The sequence below is a fragment of the Gorilla gorilla genome, chromosome 4 (assembly GCF_029281585.2).
Source record: "Gorilla gorilla gorilla isolate KB3781 chromosome 4, NHGRI_mGorGor1-v2.1_pri, whole genome shotgun sequence".
NCBI lineage: Eukaryota > Metazoa > Chordata > Mammalia > Primates > Hominidae > Gorilla > Gorilla gorilla.
Window position 1 is genome coordinate 68985745 of NC_073228.2, and position 25764 is coordinate 69011508.

The following is a 25764-nucleotide window of genomic DNA, read 5'->3' on the forward strand; positions in this document are numbered from 1 at the left end:
GAGTAGAACGGAATGGAATGGAATGGAATGCAATGGAATGGAATGGAAAGGAATGGAATCAACTCGAGTAGAACGGAATGGAATGGAATGGAATGGAATGGAATGGAATGGAATGGAATGGAATGGAAAGGAATGGAATGGTATGGAATTGAATGGAATTGAATGGAATGGATTCAACAAGAGTAGAACGGAAAGGAAAGGAATGGAACGGAATGGAATGGAATGGAATGGAATGGCATGGAAGGCATTGGAATGGAATGGAATGGAATGGGATGGAATGGAATGGAATGGAATGGAATGGAATGGAACGGAATGGATTGGAAACAACCTGCGTAGAATGGAATGGAATGGAACGGAATGGAACCGAGTGGAATGGAGTGGAATGGAATGGAATGGAATGGAATGGAATGGAATGGAATGGAATCAAACCGAGTAGAATGGAGTGGAATGGAAAAGAATGGTATGGAATGGAATGGAATGGAATAGAATGGAATGCAATGGAATGGAAAGGAATGCAACGGAATGGAATGGAAAAGAATATAATGGAATGGAATGGAATCCACCCGAGAGGAACAGAGTGGAAAGGAATGGTATGGAATGGAATGAAATGGAATCGAAAGGAATGCAATGGAATGGAATGGAATGCAATGGAATGGAATGGAATGCCATGGAATGCAAAGGAAAGGAATGGAATGGAATGGGATGGAATGGAATGGAATGGAATGGAATGGGATGGAATGGAATCAACCCGATTAGAATGGAACGGAATGAAAGGAACGGAATGGAATGGTATGGAATGGAATGGAATGGAATGCAATGGAATGGAACGCAATGAAATGCAATAGAATGGAATTGAATGGACTCAACACGAGTGGAACGGAGAGGAATGGAATGGAATGGAATAGAATGGAATGGAATGGAATGGAATGGAAAGGAATGGAATCCACCTGAGTAGAACGGAATGGAATGGAATGGAATGGAATGGAATGGAATGGAATGGAATGGAATGGAATGGAATGGAATGGTTTAGAATGCAATGCAATGGAATGGAATAGAATGGAATGAAATCTACCCGAGCAGAACGGAATGGAATGGAATGGAATGGAATGGTATGGAATGGAATCATCCCGAGTATAACGGAATGGAATGGAAAGGAATCTAATGGAATGGAATGTAATGGTATGGAATGCAATGCAATGCAATGGAATGCAATGCAATGGAATGGAATGGAATGGAATGGAATGGAAAGGAATGGAATGGAATCAACCAGAGTAGAACGGAATGGAATGGAACGAAATGGAATGGAACGGAATGGAATGGAATGGAATGGAGTGCAATGTAATCAAACCTAGTAGAACAGAATGGGATGGAATGGAATGTAATGGAATGGAATGCAACGGAATATAATGGAATCAACCAGGGTAGAACGGAATGAAATAGAATGGAATGGAATGGAATGGAATGCATAGCAATGGAATGGAATGGAATGGAATGTATTCAACACGAGTAGAACGGAAAGGAACGGAATGGAATGCAAAGGAATGGAATGGAATGCAATGGAAAGGAATCAACTCGAGTAGAACGGAATGGAATGGAATGGAATGGAATGGAATGGAATGGAATGGAATGGAATGGAATGGAATGGAATGGAATGGAATGGGATGGAATGGAATGGGATGGGATGGGATGGGATGGGATGGGATGGGATGGGGTGGGATGGGATGCGATGGATTGGAATGGAATGGAATGGAATGGAATGGAATGGAATGGAATGGATTAGAATCCACCTGCGTAGAATGGAATGGAATGGATCGGAACAGAACGGAATGGAATGGAGTGTAATGGAATGGAATGTATTCAACACGAGTAGAATGGAATGGATGGAATGGAATGGAATGGAATGGAATGAATGGCATGGAATGGAATCAACCCGAGTAGAACGGAATGGAATGAAATGGAATGGAATGGAGAGGAATGGAATGGAATGGAATGTAATGGAATGGTATGGAATGGAATGGAATGGAATGGAATGGAATGGAATGGGATGGAATTTGATGGAATGGAATGGAATGGAATGGAATGGAATGGAATGGAATGGAATGGATTGGAATCAACCTGCGTATAATGGAATGGAATGGATCGGAACAGAAAGGAATGGAATGGAGTGGAATGGAATGGAATGGAATGGAATGCAATGGAATGGAATGGAATGGAATGGAATGCAATGGAATGGAATGGAATGGAATGGAATGCAATGGAATGGAATGGAGTTGAATGGAATGGAATGGAACCAACCCGATTAGAACGGAACGGAATGGAATGGAAGGGAATGGCATGGTATGGAATGGAATGGAATGGAATGGAATGGATTCAACACGAGTAGAACGGAAAGGAATGGAATGGAATGGATTGGAATGGAAAGGAATGGAATGGAATGATATCAAACAGAGTGGAGAGAATTGGAATGTAATGTAATGGAATGGAATGGAATGGAATGGAGTGGAATGGAATGGAATGGAGTCAACCCGAGTAGAACGGAACCGAATGGAACGGAATGGAATGGAATAGAATGGAAATGAATCCACACGAGTGGAATGGAATGGAATGGAATGGAATGGAATGGAATGGAATGGAATGGAATGGAATCAACCAGATTGGAGAGAAATTGAATGGAATGGAATGGAATGGAATGGAATGGAATGGAATGGAATGGAATGCAACGGAATGGAATGGAAAGGAATATAATGGAATGGAATGGAATCCACCCGAGAGGAACAAAGTGGAAAGGAATGGAACGGAATGGAATGGAATGGAATGGAATGGAATGGAATGGAATGCAATGGAATGTAATGGAATGCCATGGAATGCAAAGGAAAGGAATGGAATGGAATGGGATGGAATGGAAACAACCCGATTTGAATGGAACGGAATGAATGGAACGGAGTGGAATGGTATGGAATGGAATGGAATGGAATGGAACGGAATGGAATGGAATGGATTCAACACGAGTAGAACGGAAAGGAATGGAATTTCATGGAATAGAATGGAATGGAATGGAATGGAATGGAATCAACCCGAGTAGAACGGAATGGATGGAATGGAATGGAATGGAATGGAATGAATGGCATGGAATGGAATCAACCCGAGTAGAACGGAATGGAATGAAATGGAATGGAATGGAATGGAATGCAATTCTATGCAATGGAATGGAATGGAATGGAATGGAATGGAGTGGAATGGAATGGAATGGAATGGAATGGAGTGGAATGGAATGGAATGGAATGTAATGGAATGGTATGGAATGGAATGGAATGGAATGGAATGGAATGGAATGGGATGGAATTTGATGGAATGGAATGGAATGGAATGGAATGGAATGGAATGGAATGGAATGGATTGGAATCAACCTGCGTAGAATGGAATGGAATGGATCGGAACAGAAAGGAATGGAATGGAGTGGAATGGAATGGAATGGAATGGAATGCAATGGAATGGAATGGAATGGAATGGAATGCAATGGAATGGAATGGAATGGAATGGAATGCAATGGAATGGAATGGAGTTGAATGGAATGGAATGGAACCAACCCGATTAGAACGGAACGGAATGGAATGGAACGGAATGGCATGGTATGGAATGGAATGGAATGGAATGGAATGGATTCAACACGAGTAGAACGGAAAGGAATGGAATGGAATGGATTGGAATGGAAAGGAATGGAATGGAATGATATCAAACAGAGTGGAGAGAATTGGAATGTAATGTAATGTAATGGAATGGAATGGAATGGAGTGGAATGGAATGGAATGGAGTCAACCCGAGTAGAACGGAACCGAATGGAACGGAATGGAATGGAATAGAATGGAAATGAATCCACACGAGTGGAATGGAATGGAATGGAATGGAATGGAATGGAATGGAATGGAATGGAATGGAATGGAATCAACCAGATTGGAGAGAAATTGAATGGAATGGAATGGAATGGAATGGAATGGAATGGAATGGAATGGAATGGAATGGAATGGAATGGAATGCAACGGAATGGAATGGAAAGGAATATAATGGAATGGAATGGAATCCACCCGAGAGGAACAAAGTGGAAAGGAATGGAACGGAATGGAATGGAATGGAATGGAATGGAATGGAATGGAATGGAATGGAATGCAATGGAATGTAATGGAATGCCATGGAATGCAAAGGAAAGGAATGGAATGGAATGGTATGGAATGGAAACAACCCGATTTGAATGGAACGGAATGAATGGAACGGAATGGAATGGTATGGAATGGAATGGAATGGAATGGAACGGAATGGAATGGAATGGATTCAACACGAGTAGAACGGAAAGGAATGGAATTTCATGGAATAGAATGGAATGGAATGGAATGGAATGGAATCAACCCGAGTAGAACGGAATGGAATGGAATGGAATGGAATGGAATGGAATGGAATGGAATGGAATGGTTTGGAATGCAATGCAATGGAATGGAAAAGAATGGAATGGAATCTACCTGAGTAGAAAGGAATGGAATGAAATGGAATTTAATGGAAAGGAATGGGATGGAATGGAATGGAATGGTATGGAATGGAATGGAATGGAATGGAATGGAATGGAATGCAATGGAATGGAATGGAATCAACCCGAGAGGAATGGAATGGAATGGAATGGAATGGAATGGAATGGAATGGAATGGAATGGAATGGAATGGAATGGAATGGATTGGAATGGAATCAACCCGAGAGGAATGGAATGGAATGGAATTGAACGGAAGGGAACAAAACAGAATGGAAAGGAATGGAACGGAATGGAATGGAATGGAATGGATTCAACCCGAGAAGAACGGCGTGTAATGGAACGGAAAGGAATGGAATGAAGTGGAATGGAATACAATGGAATTCAATCAACTCGAGTAGAATGGAATGGAATGGAATGGAATGGAAAGCAATAGAATGGAATGGAATTGGATTGAAAGGAGTGGAATGGAATGGAATGGAATGGAACGGAATGGAATGGAATCAACCCTATCAGAAAGGAATGCAGTGGAATGGAATGGAATGGAATGGAATGGAATGGAATGAAATGGAATGGAATGGAATCAAACCGAGTAGAATGGAGTGGAATGGAATAGAATGGTATGGAATGGAATGGAATGGAATGGAATGGAATGGAACGGAATGGAATGGAAAAGAATATAATGGAATGGAATGGAATCCACCCGAGTGGAACAGAGTGGAAAGGAATGGTATGGAATGGTATGGAATTGAATGGAATGGAATGCAATGGAATGGAATGGAATGCAATGGAATGGAATGGAATGCCATGGAATGCAAAGGAAAGGAATGGAATGGAATGGGATGGAATGGAATGGAATGGAATGGAATGGGAAGGAATGGAATGGAATGGAATGGAACGGTATGGAATGGAATCAACCCGATTAGAATGGAACGGAATGAATGGAATGGAATGGAATGGAATGGAATGGAATGCAATGGAATGGAATGCAATGAAAGGCAATGGAATGGAATGGAATGGATTCAACACGAGTAGAACGGAAAGGAATGGAATGGAAAGAATTGAATGGAATGGAATGGAATGGAATGGAATGGAATCAACCCGAGTAGAACGGAATGGAATGGAATGGTATGGAATGGAATGCAATGGAATGGAATGGAATGGAATGGTTTAGAATGCAATGCAATGGAATGGAATAGAATGGAATGGAATCTCCCCGAGTAGAACGGAATGGAATGGAATGGAATGGAATGGAATGGAATGGAATGGAATCATCCCGAGTATAACGGATTGGAATGGAATGGAATCTAATGGAATGTAATGGAATGGAATGGAATGCAATGGAATGGAATGGAATGGAATGGTAAGGAATGCAATGCAATGGAATGGAATGCAATGGAATGGAATGGAATGGAATGGAATTGAATGGAATGGAATGGAGTGCAATGGAATCAAACCTAGTAGAACGGAATGGGATAGAATGGAATGTAATGGAATTTAATGCAACGGAATATAATGGAATCAACCACGGTAGAACGGAATGAAATAGAATGGAATGGAATGGAATGGAATGCAAAGCAATGGAATGGAATGGAATGGAATGTATTCCACAGGAGTAGAACGGAAAGGAACGGAATGGAATGCAATGGAATGCAATGGAATGGAATCAACTCGAGTAGAACGGAATGGAATGGAATGGAATGGAATGGAATGGAACGGAATGGGATGGAATGGGATAGAATGGAATGGAATGGAATGGAATGGATTGGAATCAACCTGCATAGAATGGAATGGAATGGAACGGAACAGAACAGAATGGAATGGAGTGGAATGGAATGGAATGGAATGGAATGCAATGGAATGGAATGGAGTTGAATGGAATGGAATGGAACCAACCCGATTAGAACGGAATGGAATGGAATGGAACGGAATGGAATGGTATGGAATGGAATGGAATGGAATGGAATGGAATGGAATGGATTCAACACGAGTAGAACGGAAAGGAATGGAATGGAAAGGAATGGAATGGAATGGAAAGGAATGGAATGGAATGGAATGAATGGCATGGAATGGAATCAACCCGAGTAGAACGGAATGGAATGGGATGGAATGGAATGGAATGGAATGGAATGCAATTCAATGCAATGGAATGGAATGGAATGCAATGGAATGGAATGGAATGGAATGGAATGTACCCGTGTAGAACGGAATGGAATGGAATGGAATGGAATGGAATGGAATGGAAATGGAATGGAATCAACCCGAGAAGAAAGGAATGGAAAGGAATGGAATGAAATGGAATGGAATGGAATGGAATGGAATGGAAAGGAATTGAATGGAATGGAATGGAATGGAATGGAATGGAATGGAAAGGAATAGAATGGAATGGAATGGAATGGAATGGAATGGAATGGAATGGAATGGAATGGAATGGAACGGAATGAAATGGAATGGTATGGAATTGAATGCAGTTGAATGGAATGGAATGGAATGGAATCCACGCGAGTAGAACGGAATGGAATGGAATGGAATGGAATGGAATGAAATGGAATGGAATGGTATGGAATGGAATGGAATGGAATGGAATGGAATGAAATGGAATGGAATGGTATGGAATGGAATGGAATGGAATGGAATGGAATGGAATGGAATGGAATGGAATGGAATGGAATACAATGCAATGGAATGGAATGGAATGGAATGGAATGGATTGGAATGGAATGGAATGGCATGGCATGGAATGGAATGGAATGGAATGGAATGGAATGGTATGGAATGGAATGGAATGGAATGGAATGGAATGGAATGCAATGGAATGGAATGGAATGGAATGTATTCCACACGAGTAGAACGGAAAGGAATGGAAGGGAATGCAATGGAATGGAATTGAATTGAATGGAATGGAATGGAATCAAGCCGAGTAGAACGGAATGGAATGGAAAGGAATGGAATGGAATGGAAATGTATGGAATGGAATGGAATTCAATGGTATGGAATGAAATGAAATGGAATGGAATGGAATGGAATGGAATGGAATAGAATAGAATGGCATGGAAGGCAATGGAACGGAATGGAATGGAATGGGATGGAATGGAATGGAATGGAATGGAATGGAATGGAATGGAATGCAATGGATTGGAATCAACCTGCGTAGAATGGAATGTAATGGAACCGAACGGAACGGAATGGAATGGAACGGAATGGAATGGAATGGAATGGAATCAACCCGAGTGGAACGGAAGAGAATGGAATGGAGTGGAAGGGAATGCTATGGAATTGAACGGAATGGAACGAAACAGAATGGAAAGGAATGGAACGGAACGGAATGGAATGGAATGGAATCAACCTGAGAAGAACGGCATGGAATGGAATGGAATGGAATGGAATGAAGTGGAATGGAATACAATGGAATGCAATCAACTCGAGTAGAATGGAATGGAATGGAATGGAATGGAAAGCAATAGAATGGAATGGAATTGGTTGGAAAGGAATGGAATGGAATGGAAAGGAATGGAATGGAATGGAGTGGAATCAACCCTAGTAGAAAGGAATGGAACGGAATGGAGTGGAATGGAATGGAATGGAATGGAGTGGAATGGAATGGAATGAAATGGAATGAAATGGAATGGAATCAAACCGAGTAGAATTTAGTAGAATGGAATAGAATGGTATGGAATGGAATGGAATGGAATGGAATCAACCCGAGTAGAAAAGAATGGAATAGAATGGAATGGAATGGAATGGAATGCAATGGAATGGAACGTAATCAAAATGAATTCAACGGAATGGAATAGAATGGAATAGAAAGAATGGAATTCAATGGAATGGAATTAAATGGAAAGGAATGCAATGGAAAGGAAAGGAAGGGAATAGAATGGAATGGAATGGAATGGAATGGAATGCAATGGAAAGGAAAGGAATGGAATAGAATGGAATGGAATGGAATGGAATGGAATGTTATCAAACAGAGTGGAGAGAATTGGAATGGAATGGAATGGAATGGAATGGAATGGAATGGAGTGGAATGGAATGGAATCAACCCGAGTAGAATGGAACCAAACGGAACGGAATGGAATGGAATAGAATGGAAATGAATCCACACGAGTGGAATGGAATGGAATGGAATGGAATGGAATGGAATGGAATGGAGCGGAACCAACCAGATTGGAGAGAAATTGAATGGAATGGAATGGAATGGAATGGAATGGAATGGAATGGAATGGAATGGAATGGAATGCAACGGAATGGAATGGAAAGGAATATAATGGAATGGAATGGAATCCACCCGAGAGGAACAGAGTGGAAAGGAATGGAATGGAATGTAATGGAATGGAATGGAATGGAATGGAATGGAATGCAATGGAATGGAATGGAATGCCATGGAATGCAAAGGAAAGGAATGGAATGGAATGTGATAGAATGGAATGGAATGGAATGGAATGGAATGGAATGGAAACAACCCGATTAGAATGGAACGGAATGAATGGAACGGAATGGAATGGTATGGAATGGAATGGAATGGAATGGAACGGAATGGAATTGAATGGATTCAACACGAGTAGAACGGAAAGGAATGGATTGGAATGGAATAGAATGGCATGGAATGGAATGGAATGGAATGGAATGGAATCAACCAGAGTAGAGCGGAATGGAATGGAATGGAATGGAATGGAATCAACTCGAGTAGAACGGAATGGAATGGAATGGAATGGAATGGAATGGAATGGAATGGAATGGAATGGAATGGAATGGAATGGAATGGAATGGAATGGAAAGGAATGGAATGGTATGGAATTGAATGGAATGGAATGGAATGGATTCAACACGAGTAGAACGGAAAGGAAAGGAATGGAATGGAATGGAATGGAATGGAATGGCATGGAAGGCATTGGAATGGAATGGAATGGAATGGGATGGAATGGAATGGAATGGAATGGAACGGAATGGATTGGAAACAACCTGCGTAGAATGGAATGGAATGGAACGGAATGGAACAGATTGGAATGGAGTGGAATGGAATGGAATGGAATGGAATGGAACGGAATGGAAGGGAATCAAACCGAGTAGAATGGAGTGGAATGGACTAGAATGGTATGGAATGGAATGGAATGGAATAGAACGGAATGCAATGGAATGGAATGGAATGCAAAGGAATGGAATGCAAAAGAATATAGTGGAATGGAATGGAATCCACCCGAGAGGAACAGAGTGGAAAGGAATGGTATGGAATGGAATGAAATGGAATCGAACGGAATGGAATGGAATGGAATGGAATGCAATGGAATGGAATGGAATGCCATGGAATGCAAAGGAAAGGAATGGAATGGAATGGGATGGAATGGAATGGAATGGAATGGAATGGAATGGGATTGAATGGAATGGAATGGAATGGAACGCTATGGAATGGAATCAACCCGATTAGAATGGAACAGAATGAATGGAACGGAATGGAATGGTATGGAATGGAATGGAATGGAATGCAATGGAATGGAACGCAATGAAATGCAATGGAATGGAATGGAATGGATTCAACACGAGTAGAACGGAAAGGAATGGAATGGAATGGAATACAATGGAATGTAATGGAATGGAATGGAATGGAATGGAATGGAATGGAATGGAATCAACCCGAGAAGAACGGATTGGAATGGAATGGAATGGAATGGAATGGAATGGAATGGTATGGAATGCAATGCAATGGAATGGTTTAGAATGCAATGCAATGGAATGGAATAGAATGGAATGGCATCTACACGAGTAGAACGTAATGGAATGGAATGGCATGGAATGGAATGGAATGGAATGGTATGGAATAGAATGGAATGGAATGGAATGGAATGGAATGGAATGGAATGGTATGGAATGGAATGGAACGGAATGGAATGGAATGGAATGGAATGGAATGGAATGGATACAACACGAGTTGAACGGAATGGAATGGAATGGAATGGAATGGAATGGAATGGAATGGAATGGTTTGGAATGCAATGCAATGGAATGGAATAGAATGGAATGGAATCTACCTGAGTAGAACGGAATGGAATGGAATGGAATAAAATGGAATGGAATCATCCTGAGTGTAATGCAATGGAATGGAATGGAATGGAATGTAGTGGAATGGAATGAATGGAATGGTATGGAATACAATGCAATGGAATGGAATGCAATGGAATGCAAAGGAAAGGAATGGAATGGAATGTGATGGAATGGAATGGAATGGAATGGAATGGTATGGAATGGAAACAACCGGATTAGAATGGAACGGAATGAATGGAACGGAATGGAATGGTATGGAATGGAATGGAATGGAGTGGAACGGAATGGAATGGAATGGATTCAACACGAGTAGAACGGATAGGAATGGATTGGAATGGAATAGAATGGAATGGATTGGAATGGAGTGGAATCAACCCGTGTAGAACGGAATGGAATGGAATGGAATGGAATGGAATGGAATGGAATCAACTCGAGTAGAACGGAATGGAATGGAATGGAATGGAATGGAATGGAATGGAATGGAATGGAAAGGAATGGAATGGTATGGAATTGAATGGAATGGAATGGAATGGATTCAACACGAGTTGAACGGAAAGGAAAGGAACTGAACGGAATGGAATGGAATGGAATGGAATGGCATAGAAGGCATTGGAATGGAATGGAATGGAATGGGATGGAATGGAATGGAATGGAATTGAATGGAATGGAATGGAACGGAATGGATTGGAAACAACCTGCGTAGAATGGAATGGAATGGAACGGAATGTAACCGATTGGAATGGAGTGGAATGGAACGGAATGGAATGGAATGGAATGGAATGGAATCAAACCGAGTAGAATGGAGTGGAATGGACTAGAATGGTATGGAATGGAATGGAACGGAATAGAATGGAATGCAATGGAATGGAATGCAAAGGAATGGAATGGAAAAGAATATAATGGAATGGAATGGAATCCACCCGAGAGGAACAGAGTGGAAAGGAATGGTATGGAATGGAATGAAATGGAATCGAACGGAATGCAGTGGAATGGAATGGAACGCAATGGAATGGAATGGAATGCCATGGAATGCAAAGGAAAGGAATGGAATGGAATGGAATGGAATGGAATGGAATGGAATGGAACGGAATGGAATGGGATGGAATGGAATGGAATGGAATGGAACGGTATTGAATGGAATCAACCCGATTAGAATGGAACGGAATGAATGGAACGGAATGGAATGGAATGGAATGGAATGGAATGGAATGGAGTGGATTGGAATCAACCTGCATAGAATGCAATGTAATGGAACGGAACGGAACGGAATGGAATGGAGTGGAATGGAATGGAATGGAATGGAATCAACCCGAGTAGAACGGAATAGAATGGAATGGAGTGGAAGGGAATGGAATGGAAGTGAACGGAATGGAACGAAACAGAATGGAAAGGAATGGAACGGAACGGAATGGAATGGAATGGAATCAACCTGAGAAGAACGGCATGGAATGGAATGGAATGGAATGGAATGAAGTGGAATGGAATACAATGGAATGCAATCAACTCGAGTAGAATGGAATGGAATGGAATGGAATAGAAAGCAATAGAATATAATGGAATTGGATGGAAAGGAATGATATGGAATCGAATGGAATGGAATGGAATCAACCCTAGTAGAAAGGAATGGAACGGAATGGAAAGGAATGGAATGGAATGGAATGGAATGGAATGGAATGGAATGGAATGGAATGGAATGGAATCAAACCGAGTAGAATTTAGTGGAATGGAATAGAATGGTATGGAATGGAATGGAATTGAATGGATTGGAATGGAATGGAATGGAATGGAATGGAATCAACCTGAGTAGAAAAGAATGGAATAGAATGGAATGGAATGGAATGGAATGCAATGGAATGGAACGGAATCAACACGAATTCAACGGAATGGAATAGAATGGAATAGAAAGAATGGAATTCAATGGAATGGAATGAAATGGAATGGAATGCATAGGAAAGGAAAGGAATGGAATAGAATGGAATGGAATGGAATGGAATGGAATGCAATGGAAAGGAAAGGAATGGAATAGAATGGAATGGAATGGAATGGAATGGAATGGAATGGAATGGAATGTTATCAAACAGAGCGGAGAGAATTGGAATGTAATTTAATGGAATTGAATGGAATGGAATGGAATGGAATGGAATGGAGTGGAATGGAATGGAATGGAATCAACCCGAGTTGAACGGAACCGAGCGGAACGGAATGGAATGGAATGGAATGGAATGGAAATGGAATGGAATTGGAATGGAATCAACCCGAGAAGAAAGGAATGGAAAGGAATGGAATGGAATGGTATTTAAAGGAATGGAATGGAATGGTATGGAATGGAATGGCATGGAATGGTATGGAATGAAATGAAATGGATTGGAATGGAATGGAATGGAATGGAATAGAATGGAATGGCATGGAAGGCAATGGAACGGAATGGAATGGAATGGGATGGAATGCAATGGAATGGAATGGAATGGAATGGAATGGAATGAAATGGATTGGAATCAAAATGCGTAGAATGGAATGTAATGGAACGGAACGGAATGGAATGGAATGGAGTGGAATGGAATGGAATGGAATGGAATGGAATCAACCCGAGTAGAACGGAATATAATGGAATGGAGTGGAAGGGAATGGAATGCAATTGAACGGAATGGAACGAAACAGAATGGAAAGGAATGGAACGGAAAGGAATGGAATGGAATGGAATCAACCCGAGAAGAACGGCATGGAATGGAATGGAATGGAATGGAATGAAGTGGAATGGAATACAATGGAATGCAATCAACTCGAGTAGAATGGAATGGAATGGAATGGAATGGAAAGCAATAGAATGGAATGGAATTGGATGGAAAGGAATGGAATGGAATGGAATGGAATGGAATGGAATGGAATCAACCCTAGTAGAAAGGAATGGAACGGAATGGAATGGAATGGAATGGAATGGAATGGAATGGAATGGAATGGAATGAAACGGAATGGAATCAAACCGAGTAGAATTTAGTGGAATGGAATAGAATGCTATGGAATGGAAAGGAATTGAATGGATTGGAATGGAATGGAATGGAATGGAATGGATTGGAATCAACCTGAGTAGAAAAGAATGGAATAGAATGGAATGGAATGGAATGGAATGCAAAGGAATGGAACGGAATCAACACGAATTCAACGGAATGGAATAGAATGGAATAGAAAGAATGGAATTCAATGGAATGGAATGTAATGTAATGGAATGCAATGGAAAGGAAAGGAATGGAATAGCATGGAATGGAATGGAATGGAATGGAATGGAATGCAATGGAAAGGAAAGGAATGGAATAGAATGGAATGGAATGGAATGGAATGGAATGGAATGGAATGGAATGGAATGTTATCAAACAGAGTGGAGAGAATTGGAATGGAATGGAATGGAATGGAATGGAATGGAATGGAATGGAATGGAATGGAATGGAATCAACCCGAGAAAAACGGAATGGAATGGAATGGAATGGAATGGAATGGAATGGAATGGAAAGGTTTGGAATGCAATGCAATGGAATGGAATAGAATGGAATGGAATCTACCCGAGTAGAACGGAATGGAATGGAATGGAATGGAATGGGATGGAATGGAATGGAATGGAATGGAATGCAATGGAATATAATGGAATCAACCAGGGTAGAACGGAATGAAATAGAATGGAATGGAATGGAATGGAATGCAAAGCAATGGAATGGAATGGAATGGAATGTATTCAACACGAGTAGAACGGAAAGGAACGGAATGGAATGCAATGGAATGGAATGGAATGGAATGCCATGGAAGGCATTGGAATGGAATGGAATGGAATGGGATGGAATGGAATGGAATGGAATGGAATGGAATGGAATGGAATGGAATGGAATGGATTGGAAACAACCTGGGTAGAATGGAATGGAATGGAACGGAATGGAACCGAATGGAATGGAGTGGAATGGAATGGAATGGAATGGAATGGAACGGAATGGAATGGAATGGAATGGAATGGAATCAACCCGAGTAGAACGGAAAAGAATGGAATGGAGTGGAAGGGAATGGATTGGAATAGCATCAACCCGAGAGGAATGGAAAGGAATGGAATGGAATTGAACGGAAGGGAATGAAACAGAATGGATAGGAATGGAACGGAACGGAATGGAATGGAATGGAATCAACACGAGAAGAACGGCGTGTAATGGAACGGAAAGGAATGGAATGAAGTGGAATGGAATGCAATGGAATTCAATCAACTCGAGTAGAATGGAATGGAATGGAATGGAAAGGAAAGCAATAGAATGAAATGGAATTGGATGGAAAGGAGTGGAACGGAATGGAATGGAATGGAATGGAATCAACCCTAGTAGAAAGGAATGGAGTGGAATGGAATGGAATGGAATGGAATGGAATGGAATAGAGTGGAATGGAATCAAACCGAGTAGAATGGAGTGGAATGGAATAGAATTGTATGGAATGGAATGAAATGGAATGGAACGGAATGGAATGGAATGGAATGGAATACAATGTAATAGAACGGAATCACCAAGATTGGAGAGAAATTGAATGAATGGAATGGAATGGAATAGAATGGAATGCAACGGAATGGAATGGAAAAGAATATAATGGAATGGATTGGAATCCACCCGAGAGGAAGAGAGTGGAAAGGAATGGTATGGAATGGAATGGAACGGAATGGAATGGAATGGAATGGAACGGAATGCAATGGAATGGAATGGAATGCAATGGAATGGAATGGAATGCCATGGAATGCAAAGGAAAGGAATGGAATGGAATGGGATGGAATGGAATGGAATGGAATGGAATGGGATGGAATGGAATGGAATGGAATGGAATGGAATGGAATGGATTCAGCACGAGTAGAACAGAAAGGAATTGAATGGAATGGAATAGAATGGAATGGAATGGAATGGAATGGAATGGAATGGAATGGAATGGAATGGAATGGAAAGGAATAGAATCAACCCGAGTAGAACTGAATGGAATGGAATGGAATGGAATGGAATGGAATGGAATGGAATGGAGTGGAATGGTTTAGAATGCATTGCAATGGAATGGAATAGAATGGAATGGAATCTACCCGAGTAGAACGGAATGGGATGGAATGGAATGGAATGGAATGGAATGGAATGGAATCATCCCGAGTATAATGGAATGGAATGGAATGGAATCTATTGGAATGGAATGGAATGGAATGGAATGGAATGGAATGGAATGGAGTGGTATGGAATGCAATGCAATGGAATGCAATGCAATGCTATGGAATGGAATGGAATGGAATGGAATGGAATGGAATGGAATCAACCAGAGTAGAACGGAATGGAATGGAACGGAATGGAATGGAATGGAATGGAGTGGAATGGAATCAAACCGAGTAGAACGGAATGGGATAGAATGGAATGTAATGGAATGGAATGCAACGGAATATAATGGAATCAACCAGGGTAGAACGGAATGAAATAGAATGGAATGGAATGGAATGGAATGCAAAGCAATGGAATGGAATGGAATGGAATGTATTCAACACAAGTAGAACGGAAAGGAACGGAATGGAATGCAATGGAATGGAATGGAATGGAATGGTTTGGAATGCAATACAATGGAATGGAATAGAATGGAATGGAATCTACACGAGTAGAACGTAATGGAATGGAATGGAATGGAATGGAATGGAATGGAATGGAATGGAATGGAATTGAATGGAATGGTATGGAATGCAATGCAATGGAATGGAATGGAATGGAATGCAATGGAATGGAATGGAATGGAATGGAATAGAATCAACCAGAGTAGAACGGATTGGAATGGAAAGGAATGGAATGGAATGGAGTGGAGTGGAATGGAATCAAACCGAGTAGAACGGAATGGGATAGAATGGAATGTAATGGAATGGAATCCAATGGGATATAATGGAATCAACCAGGGTAGAACAGAATGGAATGGAATGAAATAGAATGGAACGGAAAGGAACGGTATGCCAAGCATTGGACTGGAATGTAATGGAACGTATTCAACACGAGTAGAAAGGAAAGGAACGGAATGGAATGCAATGGAATGGAATGGAATGGAATCAACTCGAGTAGAACGGAATGGAATGGAATGGAATGGAATGGAATGGAATGGAATGGAATGGAATGGAATGGTATGGAATGGAATAGAATGGTATGGAATGGAATGGAATGGAATGGAATGGAATGGAATGGAACGGCATGGAAGGCAATGGAATGGAATGGGATGGAATGGAATGGAACTGAATGGAATGGAATGGAATGGAATGGAATGGAATGGAATGGAATGGAATGGATTGGAATCAACCTGCGTAGAATGGAATGGAATGGAACGGAATGGAACGGAATGGAATGGAACGGAATGGAATGGAGTGGAATGGGATGGAATGGAATGGAATGGAATGGAACGGTATGGAATGGAATCAACCCGATTAGAAGGGAATGGAATGAATGGAACGGACTGGAATGGTATGGAATGGAATGGAATGGAATGCAATGGAATGGAATACAATGAAATGCAAAGGAATGGAATGGAATGGATTCAACACGAGTAGAACGGAAAGGAATGGAAAGGAATGGAATAGAATGGAATGGAATGGAATGGAATGGAATGGAATGGAATGGAATCAACCCGAGTAGAACGGAATGGAATGGAATGGAATGGAATGGAATGGAATGGAATGGAATGGAATGGAATGGAATGGAATGGAACGGTTTAGAATGCATTGCAATGGAATGGAATAGAATGGAATGGAATCTACCCGAGTAGAACGGAATGGGATGGAATGGAACGGAATGGAATAGAATGGAATGGAATCATCCCGAGTATAACGGAATGGAATGGAATGGAATCTATTGGAATGGAATGGAATGGAATGGAATGGAATGGAATGGAATGGAATGGAATGGAGTGGTATGGAATGCAATGCAATGGAATGCATTGCAATGCAATGGAATGGAATGGAATCAACCAGAGTAGAACGGAATGGAATGGAACGGAATGGAATGGAATGGAATGGAGTGGAATGGAATCAAACCGAGTAGAACGGAATGGGATAGAATGGAATGTAATGGAATGGAATGCAACGGAATATTATGGAATCAACCAGGGTAGAGTGGAATGAAATAGAATGGAATGGAATGGAATGGAATGCAAAGCAATGGAATGGAATGGAATGGAATGTATTCAACACGAGTAGAACGGAAAGGAATGGAATGGAATGCAATGGAATGGAGTGGAATGGAATAGAATCAACCAGAGTAGAACGGAATGGAATGGAAGGGAATGGAATGGAATGGAGTGGAGTGGAATGGAATCAAACAGAGTAGAACGGAATGGGATAGAATGGAAAGTAATGGAATGGAATGCAATGGAATATTTTGGAAACAACCAGGGTAGAACGGAATGGAATGGAATGAAATAGAATGGAATGGAATGGAATGAAATGCAAAGCATTGGACTGGAATGGAATGGAATGTATTCAACACGAGTAGAACGGAAAGTAACGGAATGGAATGCAATGGAATGGAATGGAATGGAATCAACTCGAGTAGAACGGAATGGAATGGAATGGAACGGAATGGAATGGAATGGAATGGAATGGAATGGAATGGAATGGAATGGAAAGGTATGGAATGGAATGGAATGGAATGGAATGGAATGGCATGGAAGGCAATGGAATGGAATGGAATGGAATGGGATGGAATGTAATGGAATGGAATGGAATGGAATGAATGGAATGGAATGGAATGGATTGGAATCAACCTGTGTAGAATGGAATGGAATGGAACGGAATGGAACGGAATGGAATGGAGTGGAATGGAATGGAATGGAATGGAATGGAATGGAAAGGAATGCAATGGAATCAACCCGAGTAGAACGGAATAGAATAGAATGCAGCGGAAGGGAATGGATTGGAATGGAATCAACCCAAGAAGAACGGCGTGTAATGGCACGGAAAGGAATGGAATGAAGTGGAATGGAATACAATGGAATTCAATCAACTCGAGTAGAATGGGATGGAATGGAATGGAATGGAAAGCAATAGAATGGAATGGAATTGGATGGAAAGAGTGGAATGTAATGGAATGGAAAGGAATGGAATCAACCCTATTAGAAAGGAATGGAATGGAATTTAATGGAATGGAATGGAATGGAATGGAATGGAATGGAATGGAATGGAATGGAATGGAATGGAATGGTATGGAATGGAATCAAACCGAGTAGAATGGAGTGGAATGGAATAGAATTGTATGGAATGGAATGGAATGGAATGGAATGGAATGCAATGGAAAGGAATGGAATTGAACGGAATGGAATGGATTCAACCCGAGTAGATCAGAAAGGAATGGAATGGAATGGAACGGAATGGAATGGAATGCAATGGAATGGAATGCAATTGAATGGAATGCAATGGAATGGAATGGAATGGAACGGAATGGAATGGAATCAACCCTAGTAGAACGGAAAGGAATGGAATGGAATGGAATGGAATGGAATGGAATGGAATGGAATGGAATGGAATGGAATGGAATGGAAAGGAATGGAAAGGAATGTAATGTAATCATCCCGAGTAGAACAGAATAGAATGGAATGGAATGGAATGGAATGGAATGGAATGGAATGGAATGGAATGGAATATAATGGAATGGACTGGAATACACCCAAGAGGAACAGAGTGGAAAGGAATGGAATGGAATGGAATGGAATGGAATGGAATGGAATGGAATGGAATGGAATATAATGGAATGGAATGGAATGGAATGAAATGGAATCGAATGGAATGGAATGGAATGGATTGGAATGGAATGGAATGGAATGGAATGGAATGGAATGGCATGGAATGCAAAGGAGAGGAATGGAATAGGATGGAATGGAATGGAAAGGAATGGAATGGAATGGAATGGAATGGAAAGGAATGGAATGGAATGGAATGGAATGGAACGGAATGCAATGGAATGGAATGGAATGGAATGGCATGGAATGCAAAGGAGAGGAATGGAATAGGATGGAATGGAATGGAATGGAATGGAATTGCATGGAATGCAAAGGAGAGGAATGGAATGGGATGGAATGGAATGGAATGCAATGGAATGGAATGGAATGGAACGGAATGGAATTGAATGGAATGGAATGGAACCAACCCCATTAGAACGGAACAGAATGGAATGGAAAGGAATGGAATGGATTCAACACGAGTAGAACGGAAAGGAAAGTAATGGAATGGAATGGAATGGAACGGAATGGAATGGAATGGAATGGATGGAATGGAATGGAATGGAATGCAATGGAATGCAATGGAATGCAATGGAATGGAATGGAATGGAATGGAATGGAATGGAATGTACCCGTGTAGAACGGAATGGAATGGAATGGAATGGATGGAATGGAATGGAATCAACCCGAGTAGAAAGGAATGGAATGGAATGGAATGGAGTGGAATGGAATGGAATGGAATGGAATGGAATGGAATGGAATGGAATGCAATGCAATGGAATGGAATGGAATGGAATGGAATGGAATGGAATGGAATATAATGGAATGGAATGGAATGGAATGGAATGGAATCGAATGGAATGGAATGGAATGGATTGGAATGGAATGGAATGGAATGGAATGGAATGGAATGGCATGGAATGCAAAGGAGAGGAATGGAATAGGATGGAATGGAATGGAAAGGAATGGAATGGAATGGAATGGAATGGAAAGGAATGGAATGGAATGGAATGGAATGGAACGGAATGCAATGGAATGGAATGGAATGGAATGGCATGGAATGCAAAGGAGAGGAATGGAATAGGATGGAATGGAATGGAATGGAATGGAATTGCATGGAATGCAAAGGAGAGGAATGGAATGGGATGGAATGGAATGGAATGCAATGGAATGGAATGGAATGGAACGGAATGGAATTGAATGGAATGGAATGGAACCAACCCCATTAGAACGGAACAGAATGGAATGGAACGGAATGGAATGGATTCAACACGAGTAGAACGGAAAGGAAAGTAATGGAATGGAATGGAATGGAACGGAATAGAATGGAATGGAATGGATGGAATGGAATGGAATGGAATGCAATGGAATGCAATGGAATGCAATGGAATGGAATGGAATGGAATGGAATGGAATGGAATGTACCCGTGTAGAACGGAATGGAATGGAATGGAATGGATGGAATGGAATGGAATCAACCCGAGTAGAAAGGAATGGAATGGAATGGAATGGAGTGGAATGGAATGGAATGGAATGGAATGGAATGGAATGGAATGCAATGCAATGCAATGGAATGGAATGGAATGGAATGGAATGTACCCATGTAGAACGGAATGGAATGGAATGGAATGGAATGGAATGGAATGGAATGGAACGGAATGGAATGGAAATGGAATGGAATCAAGCCGAGAAGAAAAGAATGGAAAGGAATTCAATGGAATGGAATTGAATGGAATGGAAAGGAATGGAATGGAATGGAATGGAATGGAATGGAAAGGAATGGAATGGAACGCACTTTTATGGAATTGAATGCAATGTAATGGAAAGGAAAGGGATGGAATCTACGTGAGTAGAACGGAATGGAATGGAATGGAATGGCATGGGATGGAATGGAATGGAATGGAATGGTATGGAATGGAATGGAATGGAAGGGAAAGGAGTGGAATGGAATCAAACCGAGTAGAACCGAATGGGATAGAATGGAATGTAATGGAATGGAAAGTAATGGAATATAGTGGAATCAACCAGGGTAGAACGGAATGAAATAGAATGGAATGGAATGGAATGGAAAGCAAAGGAATGGAATGGAATGGAATGCAATGGAATGTATTCAACACAAGTAGAACGGAAAGGAATGGAATGGAATGCAATGGAATGGAACGGAATGGAATGGAATGGAATCAACCTGAGTAGAACGGAATGGAATGGAATGGAATGGAATGGAATGGAATGGAATGGCATGGAATGGAATGGAATGGAATGGAATGGAATGGAATGGAATGGAATCTACCCGAGTAGACCGGAATGGAATGAAAGGGAATGGAATGGAATGGAATGGAATGGAATCAACCAGAGATGAAAAAATTGGAATGGAATGGAATGGAATGGAATGGAATGGAATGGAATGGAAGAGAATGGAATTGAATCATCCCGAGTAGAATGGAATGGAACGGAACCGAATGGAACGGAAGGGAACGGAATAGAATGGAATTGAATCAACCAGAGAAGAACGGAACGCAATGGAACTGAAGGGAATGGAACGCAACGGAACGGAATTGAATGGAATTGAATCAACCTGAGTAGAAGGGAATGGAATGGAATTGAATGGAAAGGAATGGAATGTAATGGAATGTAAAGAAATGGAATAGAATGGAACGGAATGGAATGGAATGGAATCAAACCGAGTGGAATGGAATGGAATGGAATGGAATGGAATGGAATGGAAAGCAATGGAATGGAATGGAAATTAATGGAACAGAATGGAATGAACCCGAGTAGAAGGGAGTGGAAATGAATGGAATTTAATGGAATGGAATGGAATGTAAAAGAATCAACCCGAGTGGAATGGAATGGAATGGAATGGAAAGGAATGGAATGGAATGGAATGGAAAGGAATGGAATGGAATGGAATGAAATTAACCCGAGAAGTACGGAATGGAATGGAATGGAATGGAATGGAATGGAATTGAATCAACTCGAGTAGAACGGAAACGAATGGAACGACACAGAACGGAATAGAATGGAATTGAATCCACCCGAGTAGAATGGAATGGAATGGAATGGAATGGAATGGAATGGAATGGAATGGAATGCAATGGAATGGAATGGAAAGGAATGGAATGGAATGGAAAGGAATGGAATGGAATGGAATGGAATGGAATCAACCAGAGTGGAGAGAATTGGAATGGAATTGAATGGAATGGAATGGAATGGAAAGTAATGGAATCAACCCGAGTAGAATGGAACCGAATGGAATGGAATGGAACGGAATAGAATGGAATTCAATCCATCCGAGTAGAATGGAATGGAATGGAATGGAATGGAATGGAATGGAATGGAATCAACACGAGTAGAAAGGAATGGAATAGAATGGAACGGAATGGAATGGAATGCAATGGAATGGAACGGAATCTACCCGAATTCAACGGAATGGAATAGAATGGAATAGAATGGAATGGAATTCAAAGGAATGGAATGTAATGGAATGGAATGCAATGGAGAGGAAAGGAATGGAATAGAATGGAATGGAATGGATTGGAATGCAATGGAATGGAATGGAATCAACACGAGAAAAACGGAATGGAAAAGATTGGAATAGAATGGAATGGAATTCAATGGAATTGAATGTAACGGAATGGAATGCAATGGAAAGGAAAGAAAGGAAAGGAATGGAATGGAATGGAATGGAATGGGATGGAATGCAGCGGAATTGAATGGAACGGAAAGGAATGGTATCAACCAGAGTGGAATGGAATGGAATGGAATGGCATGGAATGGAATGGAATGGAATAGAATGGCACGGAATGCAATGGAATGGAATGGAATGGAATGGAATGGAATGGAATGGGATGGAATGGAATGGAATGGAAAGGAATGGAATGGAATGGAATGGAATGGAATCAAGACGAGTAGAATGGAGTGGAATGGAATAGAATGGTATGATATGGAATGGAATGGAATGGAATGGAATGGAATGGAATGGAATGGAATGGAATGGAATGGAATCAACCCGAGTAGAAAGGAATGGAATAGAATGGAATGGAACGGAATGGAATGCAATGGAATGGAACGGAATCAACACGAATTCAACGGAATGGAATAGATTGGAACAGAATGGAATGGAATTCAATGGAATGGAATGTAATGGAATGGAATGCAAAGGAAAGGTAAGGAATGGATTAGAATGGAATGGAATGGAATGGAATGCAATGGAATGGAATGGAATCAACCCGAATAAAACGGAATGGAATAGAATGGAACAGAATGGAATAGAATTCAATGGAATTGAATGTAACGGAATGGAATGCAATGGAAAGGAAAGGAAAGGAAAGGAAAGGAAAGGAATGGAATGGAATGGAATGGAATGGAAAGGAATGGAATGGAATGGGAAGGAATTCAGCGGAATTGAATGGAACGGAATGGAATGGAATCAACCAGAGTGGAATGGAGTGGAATGGAATGAAATGGAATGGAATGGAATCAACCCGAGAAGAACGGAATGGAATGGAATGCAATGGAATGGAATGGAATGGAATGGAATGGAATGGAATGGAATGGAATGGAATGCAATGGAATGGAATGGAAAGGAATGGAATGGAATGGAATGGAATGGAATGGAATGGAATGGAATGGAATGGAATGGAATGGAATGGAATGGAATGCAACTTAATAGAATGGAATGGACTATAATGGAATGGAATGGAATCCACCCGAGAGGAACAGAGTGGAAAGGAATGGAATGGAATGGAATGGAATGGAATGGAATGGAATGGAATGGCATGGAATGAAAAGGAAAAGAATGGGATGTGATGGAATTGAATGGAATGGAATGGAATGGAATGGAATGGAATGGAATGGAATGGAATCAACCCGATTAGAATGGAACGGAATGGAATGGTATGGAATGGAATGGAATGGAATGCAATGGAATGGAATGGTATGGAATGCAATGCAATGGAATGGAATGGAATCTACCCGAGTAGAACGGAATGGAATGGAATGGAATGGAATGGAATAGAATGGAATTGAATCATCCCGAGTAGAATGGAACGGAACGGAATGGAATGGAACGGAAGGGAACGGAATAGAATGGAATTGAATCAACCAGAGAAGTACGGAACGGAACGGAACATAAGAAAATGGAACGCAACGGAACGGAATTGAATGGAATTGAATCAACCCGAGTGGAAGGGAATGGAATGGAATTGAATGGAAAGGAATGGAATGGAATGGAATGGAAAGAAACGGAATAGAATGGAACGGAATGGAATGGAATGGAAAGGAATGGAACAGAATGGAATCAACCCGATTAGAACGGAATGGAAATGAATGGAATTTAATGGAATGGAATGGAATGTAAAGGAATCAACCCGAGTGGAATGGAATGGAATGGAATGGAAAGGAATGGAATGGAATGGAATGGAAAGGAAAGGAATGGAATGGAATGAAATGAACCCGAGAAGAACGGAATGTAATGGAATGGAAATGAATTGAATCAACCCGAGTAGAACGGAAACGAATGGAACGGCACGGAACTTAATAGAAAGGAATTGAATCCAACCGAGTAGAATGGAATGGAATGGAATGGAATGGAATGGAATGGAATGGAATGGAATGGAATGGAATGGAATGGAATGGAACGGAATGGAAGGGAATGGAATGGAATGGAATGGAGTGGAATGGAATGGAATGGAATGGAATGGAATGGAATCAACTTGAGTGGAGAGAATTGGAATGGAATGGAATGGAATGGAATGGAATGGAATGGAATGGAATGGAATGGATTGGAAATAATGGAATGGAATGGAATGGAAATAATGGAATGGAATGGAATGGAATGGAATCTACCAGAGTGGAGAGAATTGGAATGGAATGCAATGGAATGGAATGGAATGGAATGGAATGGAAAGGAATGGAATCAACCCGAGTAGAACGGAACCAAATGGAACGGAATGGAACGGAATAGAATGGAATTCAATCCACCCGAGTAGAATGGAATGGAATGTAATGGAATGGAATGGAATGGAATGGAATGGAATGGAATGGAATGGAATGGAATGGAATCTAACCGAGTAGAGCGGAATGGAATGGAAAAGAAAGGAAAGGCATGGAATGGAATGGAATGGAATGGATTGGAATGGAATGGAATGGAATGGAATGGAATCAACCCGAGTAGAAAGGAATAGAATAGAATGGAATGGAATGGAATGGAATGGAATGCAATGGAATGGAACGGAATCAACCCGAATTCAACGGAATGGAATAGAATGGAATAGAATGGAATGGAATTCAATGGAATGTAATGTAATGGAATGGAATGCAATGGAAAGGAAAGGAATGGAATAGAATGGAATGTAATGGAATGGAATGCAATGGAATGGAATGGAATCAACTCGAGTAAAACGGAATGGAATAGATTGGAATAGAATGGAATGGAATTCAATGGAATTGAATGTAACGGAATGGAATGCAATGGAAAGAAAAGGAAA